Raw genomic sequence first — 16152 nt, 5'->3', positions numbered from 1 at the left:
CTCCTGCCTCAGCCTCCCCAGTAGCTGGGACTACAGGCGCCCGCCACCTCGCCCGGCTAATTTTTTGTATTTTTTAGTAGAAACGGGGTTTCACCGTGTTAGCCAGCATAGTCTCGATCTCCTGACCTCGTGATCCGCCCGTCTCGGCCTCCCAAAGTGCTGGGATTACAGGCTTGAGCCACCGCGCCCGGCCAGGTGATCTTAAAGCATCAGATATCACTTTATACCCTGCATAAAGCCTTGGAGTGATTTACCATTACAAGTAGACTTATATGCAAACTCATCACAAGGCTTTTCATGATCCAGCCCCTACCTACCTGACAGACCTCTCCCTGCTTTCTGTCCTTCTGCTTTAGCATTCTGATATTTGTTCTGTCTTCCAAACATGCTGAGTTTGTTCCTTTTCAGGAGCTTTTACCACATGCTTCAAAGTTGGTTCCCAGATCTGATGTGGCTACTTTCTCATTCCTTCAGGTGTTAATTGCAAGGTTGACTTTCAAAGGAAGACTTAAGTACTCGAATCAAAGCAATTCTCCAACTCACTCTCTACCATGTTATTTTATTTTATTTGTATAGAGCACTTATCAATACCTGAAACTGTTTGGTAATGTCTTTCTTTATTGCCTGTGTCTCCTACCCCTACCACTATGTTGTAAACATCTTACATTTAAAATTTAGTTTTCCTGAATATTGCTGTAAGCCCAGTGGCCAGCACTACCTTGGCACATTGTAAGGGCTGAATAAATGGCTACCGAAGTTGTATTGCTATTTCAGTTTAAGCTCAAACTCTCACTAATGCATTAATTAGTGGATGTTGTCTATTAATAATTTTTACCTTTATAAGTCTGTTTATTTTCAAAAATGAGTGTTACATCTAGATTAAAGTTGGTACTACTTGGAAATATTGGTTAACCTTGACTTCATTAAGAAAAGAAAAGACTTCTAACTATAAGATTGTGTGTTATTTACACACCTTCAGTTACCATCAGTATATATTATTGTAGAGTCACAGAAATGCAAAGATCTTGGAGATCAGCTAGTTCAACCACTTTATATTAAAGGATATAATCTAAGTAGAACCTTACCCCTAAATAAATAGCTTTATTAAATAATTGAAAATAGAATTAATTATATGACTAATTGTTTTTCCCTGCTGTAGGCATAAATCAGGTTTCGTTTTTAGTTAATGCCTCTTCCTTGCCCCCTTCTTCCAAGGTTCATCTGTACATTTTTATAAAATATTTGATTAATTTTAGTCATTTGAGGTTTTGGTTCTTGAGAGTGTTATTGAAAAATTGTGTAGATATATTCCATTGATTATATAATCTTTTATAAAGGCTCAGAATTTACTTTTACTAAGAGTATTGTAGTCCAACTGTGGATCTGATATTTCTCTATAATATCAAAATGCATTCAAATGAACTTTTAATGGGTTAAATATCTTGATTAAAAGTTAACAGAATTATAGCTTAGAATTTACTTTCATAAAGTTTAAGCCACCTTGTTTGCCAAATTGAATTCAGGTAGATTATGAACCTGGGTTTTTCTTTTGCAATTTGATATGCAATAGTTCTTTCCAGGTATTTAATTGTCTGCACTAGATACTCTGCATCTCTGGGGCCCCTGCAAATACTACAGTCAATTGAGAATCTGGTTATTCATGCCATACTGCTCTTAATTCATCTTATTTTTACATTTGTATCAAACTAAATTAGTAAGTGGACCCATATACTAATATAAATGAAGCTAATGAAACTAAAAATTCATAATATATATGTATTTCCATTTTAAACATCTATTGAATTTGTCTTTTGAAAGAATTCTCTTTTTAGAAATTGGAATATTCACAATGACAGAGGAAAAAATCAACTATAGAAAAAAAGTACAAGGGATGTCAAACCAGTGAGAAAAAAAAATAAAGTTGTTCTTGATTCCCACTTGGATTAACTGTATGAGAATGAAGAATAAACTGTAATGAACATCTGCTACTGGCTCCTAAGATGGTAGGAAAGGGAGAATAAAATAAGAATTGCTGGATCAACTGCTCAGGAATTTGAAACCACAGGATATTGTACTCCTTTGGGATTCTAAATATTCAGGCATCTGTTAGGTAGCAGATTCAGCTAAACATGGATCATCAAAGGAATTCCAGAGTTATGTTGAGGACAAGTTTATAATCCATAAAGGAGAAAATCAGTCACTGGGGAAGTTATCCTGGAAGAATGTAACGATTTGAAGTAGTTGTGCTACTAAGTAGTTGTTCTTGGAAAAAAGTATTTCCAAAAATTTAACCCCTTCACTTCTTCCCATCCTCACCTTGCCAAAAAGAATGCTAGCTAGCACCGAGGAGGCTGGTTGAGAAAACCAGTTGGGATATGTAGAAAGAAAATAACATCTATCATTAGGTGCTAATGGACTATCCCAAATAAACTGTAATCTAGGATCATTGCCTTAGTTATTTTCCAGCTACATTTTATAGTCACAAAAGGTAAGTGGTTTCCTTATTCTTCATAAGTATTTTATTTTCTTAAATTATTTTTTAAGTCATAGATTTCTAGAAGCAGAAATTGAAATGAGAAGCCCAGCCTTTCAAGGATGGAATAGAGATTGAATTCTCAAACTATGGACTCATAAAATGGTGTGGAACCTCTCACATGATTCTCACTTTATCATCTCAGTGATGTTAGTAATTCATTCTTTCATTCAACAAATTCTCGTCAAGCACCTACTGTGTTAGGTTTTAAGAATACATTACTGAAGAGAAACAGGCAAGAGTTTCTATTACTATGGAAATTTCCTTCTTTCTCATAGGAAAAAGTGATTAGAAGTTTGCAGAGGGAAGGGTCTTCCAGAGAAGGGTGATGATCAGGTTACATCACATCAACCCATCTACTCCCCTTTTCTCTTCCCTTCAAGTGTAGGAGTTCTCTCAGGGAAACACCATTTTGAGGTACTTTTAAACATGTTTCTCCATTTTTATTAAATTTTTATTGTATTTAAGGCTGTATGTTTTGATATACAACATGATCCATGTATCTTAAACCCTGAAATGTATGTTCATATACATTTAGAAGTATAGTTTTAAAATTTTTCTTTATGCTCACCGTTTTTTCCCAAATAAGGAACCGACAATAAAAATGTGAACTTTCACACATTTGATTAAATGGAAAATAATATACAGCTACCTTTTTATGTGCCTACTTGTAGGCTTGTGTAATCACTGATTCTTAGTGCCTTCACTGCTGATAGGTCCATGAATCCAGAGATGACTTTTGGGGTACATGGTGAAGATGCTTTGGTGAAGGATCAGAGGGAAGGCAAAAAGTCATTTCCAAGTCAGCTTCTTTACAAAATACATCATGGATTAAGATTTTGCCCTTTCTCCAGGATTCTTCTCATTAATGTTCATCGACCCTGTCTCCCCTCTGTCTCCTTCATATATCCCCTTTGTCTGCTTTGACGAATTTTATCTCCTAATCTGTAGAGTCCTTTAAAAAATTTAGTACCATATTAGAGAAACGTTTTGTATGTTGGAAACCAAAATATGGCTCTGATGAACAGTTGATTTACCTGTAAATGATGTGATTTTCAGTCTTTTAAAGCATTATAGCCTTAGTGTTATTGTCATTTAAGAAACATTCTCTTGGCTATATGCATTTATCACCACCAATTTCTAATATACCAAGTTGAGCACTATTTAGACTCTTTGGTTTTCCTCTCCTCAGTTAGCATGGTTACATCCTGGTCATTTTATCGCTCACTGACAGCTCTATTAGCTATTCCTCAAATTAGTCAATTTTGATAGTTGGCTGGTTAAGTTTGGTGTGGGAAGGAAGTTTAAAACATTTGCTGACATAGATTTGGTGGCCTATTTATAATTTTGATAACTGGGAACTTGCAGCAAATTTAGCACAGGTAAAATACATTAAAGCTCTAACCCTTCTGAAAATTCCCAGGGCTTATTTTAACGGGGTAGGCATAGTCTCACTGTATAGCTCAGATGGAGCCTTCGTATTTACTTTTACAGCGCACCTCTTTAAGAGAGAACATTCACAATGGAAAACAGCGGCAAGGGTTAGAAGACTTTTAAAAGGAAACTGTTAGTGCAGCAGTAAAATTTGGCCAGGTAATTTTTTTTTCTCTCTCTCATTAGATTTCAATCTTCTTTAGTATTATGACTTATCCAAAACAGACTAGCATTGAATCAGAGCTTTCAGTTTTTCAAAAATTATGACATGTTTGTCTAAACTCTATTTTAACTTGCCTAACTGTACTCTGGTCTTGAACCTCAATAATTCTTTTATTAACATTTTCAGAATAAGAACTTCAGAAGTAAATGCTTGAGCTATGTCACTAGTTAGGTCTTCTAAAGATTTATTGAACTTAAAATTATTGGAATCTCTTTAATAGCTCCATCAGTATAGAAACATGAGCTCTTATGTTTATGTATTTTTCTTTAGAAAAAACTTTTTATTATGAAACTTTCCAAACATAACCCAAAGTAGGAAGTACAATAAACCTCTCCATGTATGCATTCCCTGGCTTAAACAACCATCAACATTTCGCCATTTATGTTTATGTTTTAACAATAATGATTACTAGATATTAAGAGGAACGATCATGTGCTATTTTTAAAAGTGCTAGTAATAATCCTTAGTTGGTAAAGAACCATGATTTTTGGTAAATTTTATTTTAACAAGTAGAATTTATGAATTACAGTATGCTAACTAGATATGCTATATTTTAAAAATTAGTTACTATTTCTGTATTTTTGTAAATATCACTGAAAATATTACTGGAGTTGGAAGTTTTGTTTTCCAAATGTCAGTTGTTCTTTTCTCCATTCCTGGTTCAAAGCCAACACTATCAGAAGGGAGACAAGTTGGCAACTAGCCTAAATACCAGTGGGGATACATCGTTTCTTCTGGACTTATATTCTAAAATAACACCTTAAAAATCTGTAGATAATTAGTGTAGCAATCTTGAAAATATTAATTAAGAAAAGAGCTAATAATTACTATGCTTGAAACTGAAAGTGATATAATTAGACTTAAACTGTGAGGTTTTTATTTGAAATTCATTAAGACCTTGAATGACTTAGTTGGCAAAGAGAAATTCTCCATTTCTATTATTAAGTCTTTACTAGTTAATAGAAATGTAAACAGGTTCAAATGTCTGTTTACTTATAGATTGTCTTGCCTAATTTCATCTCATTTTAATTATCTGTAGATAAAATGTTTTATTTACAATAATGGAATTTATAGCAGAGCTGGTCACATTTTGACAGAAAGTGAAGAAATTTGATCATGCCAAACAGTAGTATACTTTAGGCATACAGATTTTTTAACTAAAATTTTGAAATATTTTCTACAGGTATACATTAAGTTTTTCCCAAATCATTGTTTATGTACATTAAACAATGCTTTGAATTTCTTCCCTCCCCACCCCCGCTCAAAACAAAGAAACCTGTAATAGTACAGTAGGAAAAGACAGAAGAACTTTCTCTCTCGAGCTGAATGATGCCAGTTTGAATAGCTTGGTGCTGACAGGCTGGGTGAGAGTTGAGGAGCTTTGATTGCTTACACTACCCTTGTTCTAATGGATGATGATATCCCTGTGAAATACATTGCCCCGGTCTGCCTGCAGAGAACTTAACCGCATCAGTCAGCCTCTCTTGCCTGAACCTATGAGGTCATCATTATTACTTCATTTTTTATTCCTACATAATCCAAGCTGAACTTTAGAAGGCTTTCTGCTTTTCCCATCAGAAGTTATTACTCTGAAATACAGAAATAACCTGAGAGATCTTTTATGAAATATATCCTCTTCTGTTTGTCCTAAGTATGCAGTTGAATCTATGAACTAATTTTCTGGGCAACAGATTCACCAAATCCAAATTAATCTCAGGTGAATCAAATAGCTTCTTTCAATGCAGATACTCGTTTGGATAAAAAAGAGACATAATTTAACAGAACGAGAGTGGTAGCACAGTGGAGAAGGAAGATGGAGTTTGGTAAGAATGAAAAAAAGATTGTTTTTGAAAGAAAACAATTACTAAACTAATGAAAGAATGAAAGAGATTGTTAACATCACCAACTCAAGCAAATTATTTGAGAAATAGTAAATTTTATAAAATAAAATTCTAAAAAATGGTTAAGATGGCAAAAGAAAAACTAACCAGGTTGTATATTTTAAATCTATGCAGCTTATCGTTGGTAAAATATACCTCAATAAAGCTGCTTTAAAAAAGAAATAGTGAATTGTGTCATCTTAGGAAAAGGGTAAAGAATATGGGTTTTAAAATTTGATGTGGATATGAACCTCAACACTACCACTTATAATTATAGTATCTTAGATCTTCCTTCCATCTATGACAGGAGTTGACTTTTTTTTTTTTTTTTCTGTGAAATGCTGTGTAGTAAATATAGTAAATAAGTTAGGCTTTTTGGGCCGTGCTGTCTCTTTAGTAACTCTCAACTCTGCCTTTGTGTGTGAAAGCAGCAATAGGCAATAAATGAATAAGCATGCTGTGTTCCAATAAAATCTTATTTATGGATACCAAATTTTGACTTTCACATAATATTTATGTGTTACAACTTATTGTGTGAAATGCTTTCCATTATTTAAAAGTAAAACCCAATCTTAGCTTGCCAACAAGAAAAACTCAGTGGAATGCATTTGGCCTTTGGGCCATGGTTTTCTGAAACCTGATTTAAGATAGTGGCTTTCATAGCGGTGCCAACAACACCAGCACTGCCTGTGAAAGCCTTCAAGATGCAAATTATTAGGCCTTACCCTAAACTTACTGAAAAATCAGAAACTGTAGGGTGGGGTGCAAGAAGGATTTTAACAAGCTCTCTCTAGTTGATTCTGATGTACGTTAAAGTTTAAGAACCATAGCTCTGTAGATAATGCTATATAGCTGCTTTGAGTTCTTTTAAGGATTAATGAGATAATGAGTTGCCAGTGCCTGGCCTGATATTTAACCACCTCAGCTGTGCTAAACACCTTTTAGCTGTTTATAATGGCTAAAGTAAATTGGTTAAATTTTGATCAAATTTTCCCTTCTTCTTAAAGCGGTGACTGTGTAAAATAGTTTTTTTTTTTGCAAGAATTCCAAAAGGAGTTTGCAAAAGAATGAAAAGCAGATCATTTTAACCTTCTTTTAACTAGATTGATAAAACATGAGAATTAAGAAAAATCAAGTCTCAACAATGTGACAGGAAATGAGTTTCCTGGAAAACAATCTCTTTAATGCTAACACTTCCTTTGGCCTGTTAATAATTAGAAAATAATAGAAATAGCGGTTTTGATGTCATAAATATTATAGCAGAATATGTTCTTGCTAAAAGAGCAAAATAGGAATTTAAATGTATAGAACAAAGGCACCTGCTACTCAGTGTTTCCTGTCTTTCCTTTCTCCATGAATGTGTGGGCACATGGAATATACTGGGACATGCTCAGTCAGCTTAACAGTCAGCAGCTGATGACTCATCCTGAGCCTGCTTCAGATAGGACTGATGTGAATGACAATGGCTGACATGGTATTACCTTGTAAAATAATTTATTTGTGCTTTTGTAGAACTGATGTCGTGGAAGCCTGCTTTCTTATGGAAACATTCATCATTACCGATTTAGGCATATTGATTTACATTTCTTTGCCTTTGAGCTTAATACTGAGTGTAAACGTTCCCAAATAGTCACAAGTGAACAGAAAACATAATGAATGTAAGAGCTGACATTTTTTATGAATATGAACTTCATAGCAAGTCATACCACCCCAGTGGAGGGAAGAAAGAGATTCTACTTTTCTAGCAATTATCTAGATAAACACAAATTGAAAGCTTTTGCTGTGATTTATCTGGATAATTCTGACAATATAGGTTTATTAAAATGCTTCATACAAAGCATTCTGAATTTCATTTTGCTTTTATATTTGTGCATTTCTTGCAGATGCTCACAAAATGTCTTGGATAACAGCTGACCTTGTAATGTCCTCATCATGATCGGTGAGTCTGCAAAAGCAGATGAAAGTTTTCTGTAAATTCAAGTGAGCTAGAAGTTAAAAAAAAAAAAAAAGTAGCTTGTACAAGTCCTCAGTATTAGAAGAGTTTTGTTAAAAGTTTTCCGTGTTTGGTATTTTAATAAAAACCACGTTATGAGGTTTATTTCTGAGTTATATTCATTCCAATTGCCATTTTTGTGACAATCTTAGTAAACAAAGTTCAGATATTTTTTTCAGATATTTTTTCATCATTTTAGCCAGGAATCACAAGAAATGCAACAGGAATGATATCACAGCATAGCTTTTTGTAGCACATTAATGCATTTTTGACAGCTGAATATTTCTGATGAAGAGAATAGATTTCATTTTTGTATCTTATACAACATCTGGAACTTTAGAATATTTCTTTATTCAGTAAGCTATTCATTATGTCTGCAAAAATAGCCCTGATAGAAACTTATGAAAATGATTGTCAAGACTTTGCTTGGATCACAGTGAAGATTAAATAGTAATAACCATCAAGCAGTACAACATAGGCTTTAACCTCAAATATAAACAATACAATAAAGATGCTTCCTCTTTTCATATCTGCCAATTTCCTATGGTCATGCATAACTTTAATAACTAGATTAAATGCCTTGAACTCTACTGTGGGAAGCCCCGAATCCTCCCCATTATCTGTGGATTTTCTGGCATACACAAGCTTCTGTGCAAGTGCACCTATGTACTGACGCTCACTCCAAGCTACCAGCATTTGTTCTGTGGATGCTACCTCCCTAGACTGGCCCAGTTCACAGTGCTACCCCTCTCATTTCACTCAAGCAAAGAACCATAAACTGGGGTTCATATGAGTGGCAACTTTTTATTATGGATTTGTGAGATGCAGAAAGTAGTTAGGGATCAGAAAACACTTCAGCATTAACATCAGGTACAGATATGTTCCAAGTAATTTGTCAACCACCCCCTCGGTAAGGAGTTTTTCCTCTCTGGGTGTACTCGCCGGCTCCAGCCTCCAGCTACATGCATGCCAGAAGCCCTCCTGCATTTTTTCCTAGCTCTTCCTTGCAACTCCCCTTTCTTCTCAATACTGGGTCCCCTCTTAGGTTGCCTGTAGCAAAGTCAAATTCTTCTCCTTTTAATAATAAAAGAGAATAACAGTTCAGCACTGTTTTTTTTTTTTTTTTTTATCTCATACTACCCATGCAGCCCTGCAAGGGACCTGACTTTTCTCAACCAAAGGTAACAGCATACACCATTAAGGTATTTTTATCTTAAAAAAAAAAAAGAAAGAGTCATCTTTTTAGGAGTGAATTATTTCCCTTCTCTGGAAGGCAAATCAACTGTAGTTTTTCCTTCCAGTTGCCATTGCTCTTTTTGTGATGTATAGGGGCATTTCTCTCCAAGGAAGCCTCTGTGCTGTCTTATAGGCACATTATTTTTTACCCTCTTCAGTACGTTCTCCGCACTGCTGCCAAATGATCTTTCTAAAGGGATAATTTGATCTTGATGTTCTTTTGGTTAAGCCATGAGTAACATCTCACTGGTCTCAGGACAAAGTTTCAAATCCCTAACAGATCTGACAGAGCTCTATGAACACCTGGCCCCCGCCCCACCACCTGCCTTGCACTAGGCTTAACTTGCAGGACTCTCTTTTCTCTCCTTTCTCTCAAGGTGCAGAGACCTTTGACTTCTGGAACAGAGCATGCTCCTTGCTACCACTGGTTCTCTGTGACTGTTATTTCTCTGCCTCAAAGATCCTCCCTGCTCCTGTAGTGATGTCTTAGTTATGTTCCAGATCTCAGCTTAAAGGTTGCTTAAGTTTAGGGCTTCTATGTGTCTCTATTGGCGTTCTGCACTCTCCTTTGAACATTCATCAAAATCGTAATTCATTCATTTTGAAAGCAGGGTATCAGGTCGCTGTGGCAACTCCAGGCAGGGTTGCCAAGCATTGTCTGTGTACCTCTACTTAAGGCTTCTATGACGAAGTTTCCCTTTTCTGTTTTGTTTACTGCCTCCCTCCCTCCACTGCCCCTCCAAATTTAGGGTAGCAATGCCTCCCCTCTGTTGACCTAGCCATGTTGCTCAAAACTGTCAAGCACTCTTCATTTCCTCTCTACACCTTCATGCTATTCTCTACCAGTTGAGATTCTGATAACATACTCCTAAACTGTTACTATTTTTTTCTAAGGTCTTGCATGAGTGTTTAATCATTTGGGCTTTTCTTTTGTCACCATCTTCTTATCTTCATAATCTCTGCTCCAGCCATTCTTGATTATTTTTCTTACGTCTTCCTATGGGCCATGGTCTCTTTTACTCCTAGGGCCTCACACATGCTGTTTCTACAGTCAGAAAGAAGCAACCCACTCTTACACTGCTACATTCTCCCTTTATCTACCTAAACTCTGCTTATCCTTCAAGCTTTATTTTACATTTCAATTCCTCTGAGAAGTCTGTCCTCACTTTCTGTCTTTCCGACCCCCAGTCTAGGTAGAATAATAGCCATCAAAGATGTCTACATCCTAATTCCTGGAACCTGTGAATATGTTAGGTTACATGGCCAGGAAGAATTAAGGTTGTATATGGAATTGATGTTGTGAAAGAGGTGACCCTGAGATGGAGGACAATTCTGGACTATCTAGGTGGGCCGAGTGTAATCACAAGGGTCCTTATGGGTGAAATAGGGAGACAGGAGGGTCAGTGTCAAAGAAAATTCCACTGGCCGTTGACGGCTTTGAAGACAGGAAGGGACCACAAGTTAAGGAATGCAAGTGGCCTCTAGAAGCTGGAAAAGACAAGGAAATGGATAGATTCTCCCCTAGAGACTCCAGCAGGAACACAGTCCTACGGAAACTTGATTTTAGACCAGTGGGACTTATGACTTTTGACCTTCAGAACTCTAATCTAATAAATTTGTGTTTTTTCTGTTTTTTTTGTTTGTTTTTTTTTTCCTTTTTTTTTTTTTTGTCTCAGATTGAGATGCAAAAATTTGTGTTGTTCTATGTGGCAATTTGTTACAGCAGCAGAAACTGTTACTGTATTTTTTTCAGGAGTTTCCATAGTCTACAGTTTTTAATCATCCTGTATTTTAATTGCCTATCGGTTTATCTGGCCCTTTTAGTAGACTCTAAAGCTCACAGGACAGGACAATCACTGTTTTATTCACTGTCATTTAGCCTGTGCTGACTACAATGCCTGGAAGGTAGTAGGCTTTCAGTAAGTATTTGCTGAGTAAATTAATGGCAGATACAGAATTCAAACATGGCATCTTTGATACAGTCCAGTAGCAGTAGCTCTTTGGCTCTGAAGCAGATACTACTTGAATTTTTCTTTTTTTCTCTTGGAAATCTGCCTAAGATCATCTGAAATCAGATATAGCTTAGCCAACTTTAGTTATTTGAGAAAATTTTTCCAAATAATATTGATCCACTGTGTTATGACATCTTGGTTTTCATCTGGACAGAAACACATCATAAATGAATTTATTGGGTCCCCTTAACTTCTTCAAGCAGGAGAATGGCACATTTCTCATTTGCTATTAAGATCAGTTACATGTGTTTCCATGACACATTGTTCAGAAATGGCCAGAGCAGCTGGGTAATGCAAGGAATGGCTGCCTATGGGTAGGACATTGTGTTTCAGATCCCCAGTTGTTTACTCTTTCTGGGGCAAACAGTCTCATTTGAAGGTTATTTTCTCAGGTGAAATAGACACAGTTTCATCTGTTTCGGCCACTTACACAGAAAGACAGGAACGTCCTAGGATTCCTAGAGCAAATGCCATGGCAAAGGGTGTTCAGGGCCTCCGCTAGCCTACACTTTTTATTCTTTCCTTTTTCGTATTTCTCTCTGATGAACAATTTGATGGGTGAATATCAAAAACTATTGGAATTTAGTACATTATCACTCTCGATGCCTTACATTTTTAAGATGCAATGAAAGAAAGGAAGAAAAAATACCTCTTAATTGATTCTTTTATATCTTTGCCAAATACAGTAACTCTTATCAACTAAACTCACTAATAAATTAAAGCTGATTAGGGAACATTAGGAATGCTGTCAATGGATGTTTTAAAATCAGGGAAAAAGTTTCAGCAGTCATTAAGCCCTCAGGGGAGGAAAGATGGATTCTAGGAAATCATAACAATTGAAATGTATTTCTATTATTTTTTCTGAAGACTCTTCAAGCACTTACACTGAATTCCAGAATGCTTCAACTTCCAACTGATAGAGTATTAAACACTGTGAAGAATGTTAGTGTGGGAGACACAGAAAGAACAGCATTTTTAATTTTTGTCCAGTCAACTAGTTGTTTTGCAGAAAATAATTTTGATAATGTTCATATGACCTTGAACATTTACACATATTTCATGAGGAGCTTAGAAGTAAACATTTTGATATAATATTGGGAGTTAAGGTTTAATAAAAGGGGAATTTATTTTCTTCAAAAAGAGCCTAATTACAGAAAATTAGGAGATTCAAAAAGTAGTCAATGGAACAACTTTTGGATCATGGGAAGCTTCACCAGATAGTTCTCTACTTCAGTTTCTGCAAAGATGGTTTTGTGAGAGGAAGCAAAGAAGCTGGGCTGCTTACTGAAGTGTGAAAACCAAAGCATTAAACAGGCCACTTTAACTCATCTCAGGGTGTCCTGAATTCATCTGGAGTGTGGGTAGGAACCTAAAATCTAGCTCCAGAGCAAAACCCATGTGGAAAGATTATCAGAAAGAAAATTTCTTTCCATATATCAGCAACTTAAGATCAGTAAGGTGAAAGATTTTGCAAAATAGTATGGGAAGCAAAACAGAGGAAAATAAGAATAAAAGTGAGCCATCTCAAAATTGGTTTTTATGTAAGAAGTGAAAAGGCAAATAAATCCCCTTGAAAAATATATCATATATCTACCATAATCTACCATCCCTTGAATCAGGCTGTCTAGGGATTGATGAACATATACCAAAATACATCCAGCCTTGCCAATGTCCTCATTTCACATTTACCCAACTAACCAGTACTTCTTTATCTCTTAGTTGTTCTATGGCTGAAAATAGGGTTTAGGGTTGATAATGCCCAGATTTCGAGGCCATGAAGCAGTAGCATGTTTGCAGTGTTGGGTATTCCATTTGTGCATGGAATCCCTTCACACTGTCTTCTCTTTCTGTAGTGTCAGAACTGCCTGCCTTCCACAGTGTGTTTGCTGTGTTTTACGGGGTCCAACTAACTCTCTGCGTCATATCACTCTCCTAAGCATTCCCATGTGGAAATACAATGTCGTAATAATGCAGAAACAATTTAACTTTTAGTGCATTTAAAAGTAGATAGCATATATTTGCTTTGATCGTGCTAGTATGGTAAAAATGAACAAAATTTGTGTAAGAAGACATATGCTGTGTGTAGAAAAGACAAGAAATGCACAGTTTATATTTTAAGCTCATCAGAATTTACATTTATTGTTAAATATGATGCATTATTTTGGAAGCTGATTTTCTTGGAAAATAAAGGCTTGTTTTTGAAAATAAATAAAGAGTATAAAATAAGCCCAAATTAGAAATATGTAACAAGAAAGTCTATTACAGCAAGAAAAATCTTACACTAAGTTAAATATTATATCTACAAGTAGACATCTTGTAAAAGAAACTCCTTACTATATGCAGTGGCTATGTTACTAAATATTGGCTGAATTTGGTGATACTCTATTTATCTGGCCTTTTTGTTGGCCAAGAGAATATTTTTCGAATTAAGAAATTTCCCAATTAATTAAAGATCATGCTAATGAAGAATGTAAAATTGTTTCCCTTTCCGTCTAACACCACAGACTGTCAGGTATTGCGTTCTTGCCTTTTCTCTTTCATGTTCTGATATCAGAATGATTGTTTTTGACAATAACCTATATAGTGGCATAGTTATTATTTGCTTTTTGGATTTGTTCTGGGCTGTTTGAATTTTAATTTACGCTGTTAATAGTGTGCCTTCACATTAGTACTGCATTTTTTTAACTTGCAATTTTGTTATTTTCCTTGGAATGCATATTTTTGGTTTACAGATGGTGTTGGTCACAAAAAAGAAATATAAATTGGTAGAAACTCAGACTTTTTTTTTTTTTTTCATGACAGGAGGGGACAAAGAGGCTGAATTCCTATACCAGTCTATCTCCCAAAGACTATTGAAACACTTCATGAATTGTATCGGCAATAATATTAATCAAGACACAAAGGTCAAACCAGTAGAACTGCTGGCTTATTCTGGGCCTACAGTCCTATCCTCGAAATTTTGCTTTCTTCTTGTTGAGCTCCTTGAATTTGAGGAAGGCCAAGTGTGAGAGAGGATGGTGAAGAAAGGGTAAAAGTTGCTTGTAGCTGGGCATGGGCAACTCCAATGCCACCACAGAGATAAGTCTCTACCAGCTCAGGAGCTGGGAGAGGGCCCTGGTGGAGGAGAATTTGCATAAGGAAATCAGCAGCTCTGTAGTACACTTGTAGCACGTGACAGGAAAAATTTGTCATTGGCTATTTATGAATTAAATCTTAATAAAATCCCTAGGTCTTCCCTAACCAAGTGCAAATGTCTTAAGAGGTTACCTATAATTTTGAACATCCTTTCAGCACATTTTCTGCATAGTTAATGTGTGCAGTTGTGTCTAGGCACAGGACAGATTTACTTCTGTATCAATATTTGAGGCACTGTATATGGCACAGAGACCCCATTAGTCAGTGAAATTATGGCCTATTCAAGGAGATGAAAATTTAGTGAGAATCTTAACTAGGAAGACAACAAAGTTACTCTTTCAAAGAAATAATTTAAATGACTTTGAAGAGAAAATAAGATTTTTTTTTTAATGGAAAGTTTATTTTCCAAACTACAAGACAGTTAAATAGTTAGCATCTCTCTTAAACCCTAAATTTTAATTTATCACTCAGTGATGTCACTGATAGTCTCTAGCTCTTAATAAATGCAGTTCATCTTCTCGTGTGTCAGTTTTCTCATTTTAAAAATTAATTATAATGATAAAGCTATTTTTAAGTGATTTTTTTTTTTTTTTTTTTTTTTTTTTTTTTTCCCTGAGACAGAGTCTCCCTCTGCTCCCTCCGTCACCCAGGCTGGAATGCAATGGTGTGATCTTGGCTCACAGCAACCTCTGCCTTCCGGGTTCAAACGATTCTCTTGCCTCAGCCTCCCCAGTAGCTGGGATTGCAGGCACCTGCCACCACTCCTGGCTAATTTTTGTATTTTTTTGTAGAGACGGGGTTTCACCATGTTGGCCAGGCTGGTCTCAAACTCCTGACTTCAAGTGATCGACCTGCCTTGGCCTCCCAAAGTGCTGGGATTACAGGTGTGAGCCACCATGCCCGGCTCTAAATGATTCGTAGCATAATAGTAACACATTTGATGATACATGAACAACTATAGATAGAGCTAGAGGCAGAAAAAAAATGAAATGAAATTATTCCCTAGCTTTTCCTGGGTTGTAACAAATTCCCAGAACATTTGAACCCTCCACTGAATCTTGGTTTATGATATATAATTGAAGAGTAGACAGACATCTTAGGAACAAAAGTACAAAGAAGAAAGGGGTACATCAAATTGGTGAGTGAGCAGAAATAACAACATCCAGAAGGAATTTTCTACCCTGACTCTTATTTTTAGGAACACTTTCTACTCCACCTCCCTGACTTCTGCCTTCCATCTTAAGCCCTAGCTTATCATCAACACTAAGTGTATGATCAGTTTAGAGACCAGGGGAAGTGAAATATAATTTATTCACCAAAACTTATAGAGATAATTTAAGGAATGTAAAAGTAATTTCATAATTTGGATTTTGGCCAGCAAATAAAAACTAATATCCAACTCCTTTTCCCATGACTAGGAGTGAGAATAATGATTTCATATCTCCTGTGAATTGCAACAATTACAACAATATTGTTGAATATTGAAGTAATTTTCCAGCCCTACAGGAATATGTAAGAGTTTTTAAAAGCAGAAAAAGAAAAAGACATCTAGAAGCAAGGTCAGACAGGAAAGTAACATTTTAAGGCGCCACTAAATAATTTTTGAAACCCCATTTGAAATTTATAAACTGATCATTTAATGGTTTTGGCTTTTATAAATATGATGTATATTCTTGTTTCTTGAATTCTATAATCAAATGATAAAT

General features: G+C 35.6%; 1 long non-coding RNA gene across 1 annotated transcript; it reads left to right on the top strand.

Moving 5' to 3' along the window:
* Positions 1-4022: 4022 nt before the first annotated feature.
* On the top strand, positions 4023-14952 carry LOC105534827. Its single transcript, XR_001005333.1, has 3 exons — positions 4023-4126; positions 7954-8009; positions 14114-14952. It is a non-coding gene; the product is annotated as an uncharacterized LOC105534827 (long non-coding RNA).
* The last annotated feature ends 1200 nt before the right edge of the window (positions 14953-16152 follow it).

This window comes from Mandrillus leucophaeus, unplaced genomic scaffold (assembly GCF_000951045.1).
Source record: "Mandrillus leucophaeus isolate KB7577 unplaced genomic scaffold, Mleu.le_1.0 Scaffold1397, whole genome shotgun sequence".
Taxonomy (NCBI): Eukaryota; Metazoa; Chordata; class Mammalia; order Primates; family Cercopithecidae; genus Mandrillus; species Mandrillus leucophaeus.
This window is presented reverse-complemented; position numbering and strand designations above follow the sequence as displayed.